The following is a 13,854-nucleotide window of genomic DNA, read 5'->3' on the forward strand; positions in this document are numbered from 1 at the left end:
TCTTTATCAAAATGACTATCAATAACGCAGTATATACGTACAGTGATATTAATTATTTGTGCTGAATCGGTAACTGAATAAAACGAGGTTATTAAATCGCGCACGCACTGCCGGCCGGTCGGTGATGCGCGGGCGCCGAAAGACGTGTATAAATTGCTCAATTTGATTCCAAGCAAATGGCGTATTAAATTATTATTGCTTATCATGGTAGGCTTGTATAAAGCTTCTTGAGTACGCATTCCTGGGATCCCGGCGGGGGATGGCGTGGTTCTCCACATATTATGTTTATGCAATTAATACGCTTAATCTTGTACGATTATTTGATTCTATTAATATTGTACGCATATTATGAGTGTGTTCTGTTATAATTTTTCCTAAACACATGCAACGCATTCCGGTGCTTGCTTCAACGTAGAACGTAGAAGACAGATCACTATATATTATTCATATTATTCAATATTCATATAATTCAATATTCAGCATTCAGTAATCAGTATTTAGCATTCAGCATTCAGCATTCAGTATTCAGTTTTCAGTATTCAATATTCAGCATTCAGTATTCAGTATTCAGTTTTCAGTATTCAATATTCAGTATTTAGTCCTGAGTTTATTTTGTATATTCTTGCCGCGGACTTACCCGTACTTACTTGAAACAAAATCACAACGTTACGCATCGGAATCTAATTTCAGTTGAAAGATGGCGGCAAAAAATTGATCAGATGGGATTCTGTCGGCGAGCTCTTAGAGGACTCGATTCCGTGAGTCATGGCCCGGGACGGACGCGATCGAATTAATTGCAGGAATTACAGTTACAAAGGGCAATGAGGGAAAAGGTAACATGATCAAAGATTTTTTTGAATGTAACATAGTAAACACGACTAATATTTTAGTATAATTGGACCCTGTTATGCAAAAAGGATCTGCCCCAAACATACAATTAGGTAAAAAAGAAAACAACTTTAACGTGAACTTTGAGTAAAATATCTAAAAACTTTACCCATATCTATATCTACTTGAATTTTGTTCAAGTGCGGATTAGCAGATTTGACACACCTTTAAAATATTATGGAGAGCTCTCCGGTATGTAGGTTTCCTCACGATGTTTTCATTCATCGTTAAAGTAACACTTCATCATCATCATCATCATCATCAGCCTGTGGACGTCCACTGCTGGACATAGGCCTTCCCTAAAGAGCGCCACCACACCCGGTCCTCAGCCTTCCTCATCCAGCCACTTCCCACTTAATAAAAGTAACACTTACTTTTATTAATTGCTTAAGATGCACATAACTTTGTTTTATGTATATATTGTAATTGTTGAACCTACGGGGGCGACATAGTTATCTTGGACTAAACCCCACCAAAAAATAAAGAAAAAAAAATGCACACAACTTTGAAAAGTTAGAGGTGCGTGCCTGGGATCAAACGCCGGACCACCGAATAGAAGGCCGACGTCCACCGAAGACTGAATTAGAGATCGGTAGAATGTTCTGAAAGGAAAACTAAAACATTGGAAAATAAACAATCAAATCAACAAAACCTTTCCAGTTTCTATCTAGTTCGAATCATTAAATAATTTCTGTAAATCAAATTGTGAAAATTCTGCCCTATATTAGACATCAACGATACTCATTTCGAAGCTTTTAATGGGTAGGTAAGTAACTATTTTTAGCTATTGTTTTGAGTGACGCAATTTTTACACAAAACTTAGTAAAATGGACAGTAAAAAGGCGTTTTAAGCTAGGTCAATGGTCTGGTCGAGGTTTAAATTAATCCAAGGAAAATAGAGCGTGCTTTGTCACCTCGCTGAGCACAATTTCATGCGTATTTTCCGCGTTTGTTGCCGGACTCTGAAACATTTGACTTATTTGTTTTTTTTTTGCTCACAATATTGTGCTACTCACGCAGTAGACCTCAATTATTTAAGAAGTAAAAATAATTTAAACATACCTACTTTGAATGTACTTACCTTATAGTGAAACAAGCAGCGAAAGCAATTCGGAGACTTCTACGTTGAAAACTGCGAGTAGAAAATGGTATACAATTATTTATGTAAGTAGGTATGTAGATCTGTCCCAGTGATGTAATAATAAATCTATAATAATATAATGATTTATACATATTAATATTAGTACAAATGCGAAAGTGTGTTCGTCTGTCTGTCTACTACCTTTTCACGGCTCTTTCGCTTAGTCGATTTTGACGAGGTAGGTACCTACCTAAAAAGATATAGCTCGCATTGGACGATGTCGACATAGAGTACTTACATTTAGTACTGAAATATCAAAGAGTTTGAGATTATGTTTAAAAAACCTGTATTTCGTACAAAGTGTGTAGGTACTTAGCTTGCATCCCGTACATGGTCGTTGACTACTTTTTATCCCGGAAAATTGATAAGTTCACACGTGATTAAAAAATCTAAATCCACGTAGACGAAGTGGTATCATTTAAGTAGTACTTAGGTATTTAATGAAATACCTAGTATCAAATTTATTTCAAGTAATTTTGGTAGGTACTTACCTACTAGGTATACCTGGACCTATTCGCTCCCTACCGTTTCGAGTTTAGATAAAGCAAAACGCATTACCAGGGTGGCACTTCCACCAGTCCGACCCCATGGCATATTTCATTAAAATAAATAACGTTATTATTTTGGGTGTTTTTCGAGTGATGCCTAGCTACAAATTACGTGGACAATGCCTCCACGGGGCACCGCCCTTATTACAAGCAGCCCACCAGATGGCCTTGTACCGAATAAAAATGATTGTAATTCGCCTAAATTACAAGGGGTTTATCTAGACTGAAGGTACACAAGAATGTTTTATATCGTGATAATGCTTTTTTCTATTTTTATTAGGCATATATCTTTTGTCTTTTATGTTTTAACATTTAAAACCTGAAATAAAATATTGCTTATTTTTAGGTGATCAACGATGGTTCTTGTGTGATACCCTAGCCCTAGTCAATAATATCAAAGCCATTGATTTCAATTTTAAGTAGGTATGCTGCAAAATTATGAAGGTGCTTTTTTTTTAAATAAGGTAACGGCATATTTAGGGTAAGTACATGGATATGCTGTCAATTTTTTTTTAAGTACAGGTACAGACAAATATCTTCTTAAAAGGCACAACAAAATAATAAAGAAAGTTTAGTTGGGTGGACACTTTGAAGAACCTTGATAAAACGTGGATAGGTATCTACTCTTCTATATAGGTACATACTTTCTTACTCATATTTTTTCTCACGGTAAATATTAGGTACGCCTTCAACTATGCAAGTCCTCTTCGTGACTTTAAAAGCTTTTCTTTACACAAGCTTTGACAGCATTCCTTCTTCGGAAACCTTTTTGCTTATGTAATCGAAGACCACATAGGTCTTTAATTGATAGCAAACATTCAAACCAGGAGGGATTCGTTATTTCATTCAAGAGATTTCTTACTGACTTTAAACGTCTGCAAAGTTTTAACAATGAGGCAGCCACTACGGACAAGAATGGAAGTTGGACGTTGGAACCCGTTCTGTAAAAAGAATCCAGTAAAGCTTAATAAAAACTCATAATTGAGTCTGTACTACGCATTTCAACTGTGAAGACCATCGGCAAGGTATACCTACCTACTTTGTAACTCACATACTTACCTAGCTATAATAACTAGCAAGCTTGTATCATAAACAATTAAAAAAATCATTAAAGAAAACCAATAAAAATACAAAAATGTCATACTCGTAAAATAAGCTAAACGATGAAGAAATTTCGAATTTTAGTATCTTCCTAAACTACCTACCTATACTTACTTATAGCATGGCCGGGGCCCGGATAAAGCCTGGCACAGGCTTTTTGGTTTCGTTTGCTGCCAAATTAGACGGTGTCCAGCCTGTCCGGCTTTTAAATTTAACACTTTTTTTTGTAAAAAAAATTAATATACCTAATAAAAAATAATAATAAAAAATAAATTAGCGAATTTTTACATAAATAAATGATAGTTAAAAAGAGGACTGATTCATTTAATTTTGTTGTTGTTTCATTAGAGTGCCTATACTTACCTATAAAAAGATTTTATGGCAAATGGATGATAAAAAACCTTGATTTTTTAAATTGTTGTGTTTACTAAGACTAATAAAAATGAAGGCTGTCCGGCTTTTTTACCTACTCAAAGGCCAGCTAAACGGCTGGTGTGTTCGGCTTTTCGATTGTACCTAAGACCTGGCAACCCTATACCTACCAATCAGTTTTTGACATCACTTTCAAGTAAGTATAAGTAAGTAGGTAAGTACTTAGCGGTGCCCTTCTCAGTTAGAACGCATAGTATGAGCGTACTTACCGATCACGTTATAATGTAATCGCAAAAAACGTATCGCGTGAGGGAAGTGCTCGACTAAAAATATATTAAATTAATCACGATTTCAACCCGTGCGGCTGTAAACATACCGCCTGAAGGTACAAGGGCATACCTAAGTGGAATTCAATTCTTATTTGTTGGTTAAAAAGAGGCCATTTTCGAACAATGTCTGTTTAATTTATATACCCACCTCAAATTGATCAAATTCATTACCTTTGTTGTATGTACAACGTGCCTTCATAACTAAAGGTTACCTACCTACATAGTAGTCATATACTAAGAAAGGAATCCAGTTTACACTGATTAAAAAATTGCGTAGGCGTTGCAGGGCTTTGTTGTTATTACCCTATAGGTTTTCTTAACAGATACGACAGACGGACAGACGGACAGACATACAGACAGACATACTTAAGTACCTACAGACAACAAAGGATGGAGGCGAACCATGATTCGCCTCATCAACCTATCTTCTTATTACTTAGAAGTAATAAGAAGATAGGTTGATGAGGCGAACACGCTAGAAGCTTGCGTGAGAGTCCTCATGCTCTAATCGACGCGCGCTGCAATAGGTAGGTCTACGCGACGTGCTTTATAAACTTCCTTGAACTTATTACTTCTCAATTGTTTTTTTCATGTGCATCTTACGAAGGTCGGCAATCATTTAAGGCCATTTTAACTTTCTAGGCCTAGGGCAGCCCTAAATATACCTACATCTCGTTCTCTTGCAAAATTTAAACCACTGGTTGTAAGTACCAACTGGTGTAAAGTATTTAAGCCACGATGTTCTTGTAACGCCAGGCACTGTGTCACTTTTTTGCATGGTACTTAGGTAGGTATATGCGAATACCTATTACACACCTAAATTTAAATATTTTGTATTTGTTGGTGTTACGCATTAGATAGTGCCCGAATCGTCAACCATTGTGCTTTGATGTTTCATTTCCTTATATTACAAAACGTAAACGCATACGCTACGTAGTCCTTGCGTAGTTGAAGGCTGAAGTGGCGTCACTCTGCCGCAGCGCGTTGTGTGCGTGTCAGGGTTTAATCGCCTTTGCGTGTACGCCCCGGTTTATGCGACGCATCGTCCAATCCCGCTGCGTCAAGAGGAAGGCGTGCCATGGCGCACGTGGAAGGAATGCATCGTTTTTACACATTTTTAGGGTTCCGTACCTCAAAAGGAAAAACGGAACCCTTATAGGATCACTTTGTTGTCTGTCTGTCCGTCTGTCCGTCTGACGTGTCAGTCAAGAAAACTTATACGGTACGTTTTCCCCATTAACCTAGAATCATAAAATTTAGCAGGTAGATAGGTAGGTCCTATAGAATAAGTAAAGGAAAAATCCGAAAACCGTGAATTTGTGGTCATATCACAAAAAAAAAATGTGTTCATAATCACACTAATATTATAAAGGCGAAAGTTTATATGTGTGTGTGTGTGTGTATGTTTGTTACTCCTTCACGCAAAAACCACTAGACGGATTTGGCTGAAATTTGGAATGAAGATAGATAATATCCTGGATTAGCACATAGGCTACTTTTTATCCCGGAAAATCAAAGAGTTCTCACGGGATTTCGAAAAACCTAAATCCACACGGGCGAAGTCGCGGGCATCGGCTAGTAAACAAATAAATGTAATCAGTATTTTCAATTTTCAAAGTGAGATACTTAACTATGCCGAGTGCGATATCATATGAAAGGGCTCTACTTGACTACATTCTAAAACCGATTTTTATTTATTTTTGTGCATAATAGTTTTTGATTTATCGTCCAAAATGTCGGAAAAATACTCGAGTACCTACGGAACCCTCGGTGCGCAAGTCTGACTCGCACTTGGGCGGTTTTTACAAAATAATCACTGCCTCGAGCCGGAATGTCAAATTAATTACAATCACTTTTGGCCAGTCGTCGGTATTACATACAGTCTCCTAATTGGGTGTCGCCTGGAAAAACAAGCCACATACCTACCTAAGTACTTACCTACCTACTTACTCGTAACATGGTACTTACCTAACTTAGTTTACATATTTAGATTTCAAATACTTAACCACATCTTCATGGTATTTCTGGGAGTGTAGTTTTCTTATGGTATAGTGATTGATACCTAGTATTTTTTGCAAGTTCTATCTACATGGCATTTTTTTGTAATTTTAATTTTAAGGCCAGTACCTAAATGTGAAATTAAATTTTTTGAAATTAATCTAATTGAATTTCAAAAGGTTTTCTTATCCTATTTTAAAAATAATATCTTACATAATAGGGAATAATGTGATGAGGTATTGGGCCTAGATAAATAAAAAGTCGTCATTCTAAACTAATGTTATTTTTGATTGATAGGTAAACAATTGCCTATTAGAACGAACATTTTTACTGCTAATGTTAAACTCTAGCAAGTTAACAAAAGTTTGTTAAAATAGCTAAAACTTTCTGTCTCCACTCTCCAATGTAATAAGCAATGGGCATCGAGGCTAAGCGCTACACGAGAACGCAGCATGAAGCGTATTAAATTAAAAGCGACGACATGTGTTTTCCTTCCCACAGGAAAATACATTAGTTCAAACATTTCCCGCCCCCGCCTATCCCTGTCTTACTCGCACCGAAAGCAAGCTGCGAAAAAGAATAGCCAGATATAGCGCCCTCGTAGCAAACAGCGAGGCTTTCAACGTAAATCTGATAAAGCAAACACTTTACGACACCAACACTATCAAGAAATTTTCTTCTTTGTACAAATACATTGATCATTTTATCGCCCTTTCTAAAGTAGAGTTATAAAATACACGAGAACGAACGAGACGGCGTTACAGCGCTGCTTTCGTTTGGAGGCTGGCTCCATTGGGCGAAAAAGCTCGCGGCGGCCCGCCCTGTACAAGTCGCGCAGGGCTGCGTTCGCGCCTTCGCAACTTCGTTCCCGGTACGTTTACAAAATATTTTCTAAGAAGCATGTCGGCTGCAGCGAGGGGCGGCGTCGCGGGAGCCCGCAGTCATGCTGAGATCCTCAGCGGAGTCGGTGGACTCACGTCGCGAAGCTTTTCAACGGTACGAGAAAAAATTGACGTGTGACAATTCGTTCGGAAAGCCGATGTCGCCGAAGACACGGGCCCGAGCTGAAAGCGGCTGTAATACCGAAACTAGGTTATAACGACGCGCCATCCCCTGTGATATTGATTGTAGCTAGTTTCATGAGGATACTGAAAATTATTTTCCCGTAGATAATACGTTCAGTGAAGTGTTTCATTCTCGCCTGTGTTACGTAAAACTTCCTTGAAATTCCTGTGTTTGCATTTATTGTTACGTTGGACTGGATTTATGTTGTTCATAAACAGGTGCGTTACTTTTTACTTTTCAGTATTTTTGTGTTATGTAACAAGCTTGGACTTGATGACAATATCATGCTTGATGGAAAACAATGATGAGGATTACTTAGGTGGAGCGCGCTGGCCTAGAAAATGCCTATTCACGCCTATAGGTATCCTGTTTCCATGTGAGCTTAAAGCTCTTATCTGGAATCTTCTTGTTTTAAGTAGCTACTTACCTACTTACCTTGGTTATTGGATATAGGTACTAGCTACGAGTTTTTTTTTTATGGTCAGGTAGGTAGGTTCAGCAATTTTCCTGCAAGTTATTTTTCGTGATTAAGTAGGTAAGACTTACTTTATAGGAAAGCAGTAGGTATTGATATTAGGTACGTAATACAAATACCTATTTAATACTAACACAGATAAAAGACATATCTACCTACCTATAACTACAGTAATTAGTAATTACTCTTAGGGAGGTAGGTAGGTACCGGCCGGATCCAATTTTAGAACGAAATAGTTTTGCCTAGTAGATAGATACTTATTTTAGCCTAGGCTCATAATGTCTTAATTTATTCTAGGTGGTGTAGGAGGTAGGTGTCTAATGTTCAAAGTATTAGAGCGCCTATAAGGTTAGGCCCTAACCAAACCAAACCTATACCTAATAGGTAAGCCTAGAATCAAACTCAGTAAAGTAAGAAATTAAGAGATACCTTTTCCAAATCTACTTAATTGCGCTCCGTAAGAAACTATCTAAGTAAGCATATAGCAGTGAGATAACATTATGCTCCATAGACCATGTCATATCGCGAAAAATATAATAGGTAGGTAGGTAGGTAGATACCAGACAGACAGACAGGTAACAGGAGCCACCATTCGTACTTTTATTTCAGTAGGAAAATTATTAGTGCTTCGGTTCGCTGTGTATCAATCATATTATTGCTATCACTCTCCTTTGCTATAACCATTACAAAGAAATGTAACATGATTAGGTTTAATGTTAACCTACAAAAACTTCTATAAGTTCCTAGCTTAGGTACTTACCTATGTGGCTTAGATGGCGACGCTTTTTTGTCGCCTGATTTTGATGTGTGAGGTTTGCTGCTCTATAACTCTATAGATATGATCTCTCTGCCAAATAGGGTAGAGAAAAATATATAATTATTGACACATTTTCATGTAGGTACAATGAATTCTAGACACCATGGAATTGGATACAGTTAAGTAATGAATATTGATTCAGTGACTAAGTTACATGTTGTCAGAATCTGATAGACACTTTTACGTGGACAGAAAAATCAACCTATTTAGGTACCTACTTATAGCGATATCATTACACAAATTAAATATTATTAGTATTTAGCCCATAAGTAATTACACCATAGTTCGATGTTAAATAAAAATACTGATAAGGCACCTAATGAGATCTGTGTGAGAAAATATGTTATTTGCTACTGCCGCCGGCAACATGTTTACCTCCCGGCTACTTACCATGCAAGGATCGATAAATATAATATTTTATTATGAAAAAAATCATTGCATCTATAATAGGTAAGTGAACTAAAAACTCATTATCACACACAAACAATATAGGTTCATATAACATAAAAAATACAGAATATTCACAAATTAGGATGTAAAGGCGGCCTTATCACACCAGGCAACTCAGGCACATAGGGATAGTAAATAGTAGGCATATCTACCTATGAGTGGTGTAGCACGTTGCACGCGAAATTCAAAGTAGTTTTAAAAATGATAACTAAGTAGGTAGGTAGGTAGGTATAAGTATTTTACAGTGGTCCTTAATTATAGGACCCGGTCCTTATTCACCCCTTACCCACTAAAATTATATGAAGTACTTACAAGACATATTTTAACTTCTAAAGCTCGTTTACAATTTTATTAGTCATAAAAATGTATAATATACCTATTAATCTGTATACTAATATTATAATCTCTGGAACTACAAACCGATTTTGAAAATTCTTTCAATAGTCGTAGAAAGCTATATTATTTCTGAGTTACATCTATACGTAAGTATACTATAACTCGTATTTATAAAGAGGTAAAGTTTGTAAGTTTTATTGTAGGGAATAATTTTTGGAACTGCCGAACCGATTTTGAAAATTCTTTCACCAGTGGAAAGCTATTATTATTCTTGAGTAAAGCCTACATTTTAAAAAAAAAATTAGAGATCCCTACGAAAATTGTAATAATGTTAATTAAGTCGGGAAAAATCGTTTCATCTGAGACCTTCCGTGGCGTGCGCTGCGTAGGTAAATAGTCAGGTAAAGTTAAACGAAAACAATGTACTTATGGTAGAATTGTTTCTCTCAAAAAGTTCTATAAAAAGTCCGTGAGAGAATAAATCTATCTTTTGACAAGAATTACCAGGCCATAAGGTGCGTACCCGTGTGTAATTTCACTAATAACTAAGTCGGTATAGCTAAAAAATATTAATTAAATTACTTCTTTATACTTTCATAATAATTCTTTATTCAATGAATCAATCATAGAATACAAAAATAAACTTGTAAGCTTAAGTTAAATAAAAACCGGCCAAGTGCGAATCAGACTCGCGCACCGAGGGTTTTGCACGATTTTAGAATGAACAGGTAAAGTCCTTTCATATGATACCCCACTAGACATAGTTATCTTACTTTGAAAAATAAAACACATTTTTTTTTTAATGAACGAAGCACAAATTTACGGTTTTCGGATTTATTCCTTTACTTGTGCTATAAGACCTACGTACCTGCCAAATTTCATGATTCTAGGTCAACGGGAAGTACCCTATAGGTTTTGTTCTGAGACACGACGACGGATGGACGGACGGACGGACAGACAGACAGGCAGACAACAAAGTGATCCTGTAAGGGTTCCGTTTTTCTTTTTGAGGTACGGAACCCTAAAAATTAACTAGGTAGGTAGATAATGCGTGCAGCAATTGTACAAATATTTTCCCAAGTTGCTTGCATAACTTTACTTTTTATGCGCCCATACATGGTTTGTTTAAGAGGCTATTATTAAGCTCGTAGGTATTTTTCAATTAAACTTCATTAGATATCTATTGATTATTTATGATCTAGGAATAGGTATACGGGTAGTACCTACGTGGTAGATTGACATATAGGGCAGAATCTGGGAAACCATTCCAACGATAATAATTCTAAAGTATATTTATTGTTTTTATTATTTAAGTGTGCCTACTTATAAGCTTTATCTTTTATAGGTTTACAGATAGATATGTAGGTATACACAACGAAATAGTTAAGTAGGTACATAGGACATACCTACGTACATTTTCATTCCTTTCCTGATTTTTAGGGTTCCTTGCTTAAAAAGGAATAAACGGAGCCCTAAAGACTCACTTTGTTTTCTGTCGATCTGCCTGTCTGTCCGTCTGTCGTGTCTGCCAAGAAACCCTATAGGGTACTTTTGTGTTGACCTAGAATCATGAAAGGCAGCTAAGTAGGTAGGTAGGTAAGTAGGTCTTATAGCACAAGTTTTGTCTATGAGTGGTACATCACATTACACGCGAAATTTAAAGTCATTTAAAAAATGACAAGTGAGAGTTTTTTACAGTGGTCCTTAATATGAACCGGCCCTTATTGGGTGCAAGTACCTTTATTAATATTAGAGATCTTATTTTTATCAAGGTAGGTAGAGGTACATATTTTCCAATTTTTCCTCAAATTAAAAAAAATATACAGACGATATTATAGTTAAGGTAGACTTAATTATAATTAGATAAATCTATTTATTTCTGAACTTTTTAAAAAGTATTTAAAATATTAAGTAGATACATAAGTACTTATCTTTCTTCATTTACAACTTTTCACACCCAGAACTTTAAAATACAGTTAGGTAAGTATGTTTACAAAAAATATAGATTTTTTTGTATAATATTATGTACCCACAGTTGAAAAACTGTAAATCATACATATTTTAATCCATGACAGTTTTACAGACTGTCCCGGATAATCGCATTAGATTTAATATGGTTGTTTGTATATTGTTTGGAGCACTTCATCGTTTCGCATGTTCGTCTGAGTGGAGGCCTACCTGGCTGTTAAACAATGTCATTCCTCCAGATATCATCTAATCTGTATTATCTATGGCTCCCCGCCGCGGGACCGCTTCATCACAAAGCAACGGGTTGACAGATCTTCGCTCACAGACGAGCAATAGGATTACTAAAATTCTGACATTTTGTTAAACAACCTTCAAATAGGGCTGTCAATCTGGCATTTAACTGGGCTCTGTAGTCTTTTTATATTATTTGCGCTCCCAACTATGAAAATATTATAATTTTATCGATGTTTTTTGGTTTGTATACTTAGATACCAGGGAACGATAAACGTAGGTAGGTGTTTATCTGTTCCCAGGTATCTCCTAAACTACTTTTAAGATTTTGAAAAACATCTACATAGACAATCAAAAATTTGTAAAGAAAAATAAACGTAACAAGTGTATCAAATATACATAGGTACCTACCTAAATTCTAATGAATTTTTTTTTTTGTCAAATAATAAGTGGTCCCATATTGTTCGGACTGAAAATATACAAGTGTAAATTAAAAATTTATAACAACCCCGATAAGTGAAGGTTACAGTAACTAGAAAAGAGCTGATAACTTTCAAACGGCTGAACCGATTTTCTTGGATTATAGCTAAGAACACTCTCGATCAAGCCACCTCTCAAACAAAAAACTAAATTAAAATCAGTTCATTAGTTCAGAAGCTACGATGCCACAGACAGATACACAGATACACACGTCAAACTTATAACACCCCTCTTTTTGGGTCGGGGGTTAATTAAGTTGGTATTGGTAAGTACCATTGGTTGGTATTGTACGATGGTACGGAATCCTTCGTGAACTTATCCGATTCGCTCTTGACCGATTTTTTCTATTAATACAAAGTTGCCAGCCCTGCGACCAAAGAATTAGGATGCCTTCTAATTCCTTCCATATGAACCTTCAAACTTAATAAGATTTTTGTATTTTGCAGATGTTTAACCGTTCGCTATAGTTTCACGGGTTTTAGTTTAATCACATTAGGTGCATGAATAATATTATTTAGCGTTGTAATGCGATAAGTACGTACTGTACCATCTATTCTTCAAAATGATGGAAAGGTTTAATTTTTTAACAGTTTTAATATTGCAATTTCGAATTATGTTGTTTCAAATTTTGCAACAAAATATTCATTAGGTAATTTACTGAAACGATGCTGATGAACAGACGAATTTCTTTATTGTAGTACCTACTATTTATTGAATAAAAACAAAATTAGTTTCATAATTATTTTCTGCTTTTTAGGGTTTCGTATCTAAAAAGTGCCAACGGGACTCTATTAATAATCGTCCGCTGTCGATCCCCCCGTGCGTCCGTCTGTCTGTCTGCGGGCTGTATTTCGTAAACCGTAATAGGTAGAGAGTTGAAATTTTTACAGAATGTGTATTTCTTTTGCGCTATGACAACAAAATAATAAAATATGTATTTCAAAATAGCTGCATAGCAAAAAGTAAAAAGTGTTATTTCTTGTACGATGGTACGGAACTCTTCGTGTGCGAGGCCGACTCGCACTTGATCGATGCTTACTCTTTTTGTTTATTGATTTTCTCTCTCTCTCTCTCTTTCTCTCTAAGAGCCATGCTCATCGGTATGTCTACAGTTTTTATTATACTTAAGTGTTCAATTGCAATTTTTAGTGTTCCGTATCAGAAAAAAAAACGAAACCCTTATAGGATATTTTTGTTGTCTGTCTGCCTGCCTGTCAGCAGTGTAGCACAAGTAACAAAAAAATCCGAAACCATGATTGTGTGGTTGCAAAAAAAATATGTTCGTGAACAAATAATAATAATAATTAGTATTTTCAATTCTCAATGTAATATAGTGCGCGAGTCTGACTCGCACTTGGCTGGTTTTTTATAGGTAGAGTCAGTATAAATGAAAAGATTCAAATCATAAAGTATTCCCCATTAGGTACATGCCATTCCCCGTGAAACTGGTTTTATCATTCATAAAACTATTTTAAAAACCATCGATGCTAAACCACGGTTATAAAAGAGATTGGAGCCTGTCTAACAAATAAACTAAAATTAAATATACACGAACACAATTGGAATTTTTGTCTCAGGCGTATAAAAGTGTCCTATAAATTTACCCACAGTTTAATTTAATGTCCAAAAGTACCTGCCTCACATTTTTTTATTAT

The sequence above is a fragment of the Maniola jurtina genome, chromosome 4 (genome assembly GCF_905333055.1).
Source record: "Maniola jurtina chromosome 4, ilManJurt1.1, whole genome shotgun sequence".
Lineage (NCBI taxonomy): Eukaryota > Metazoa > Arthropoda > Insecta > Lepidoptera > Nymphalidae > Maniola > Maniola jurtina.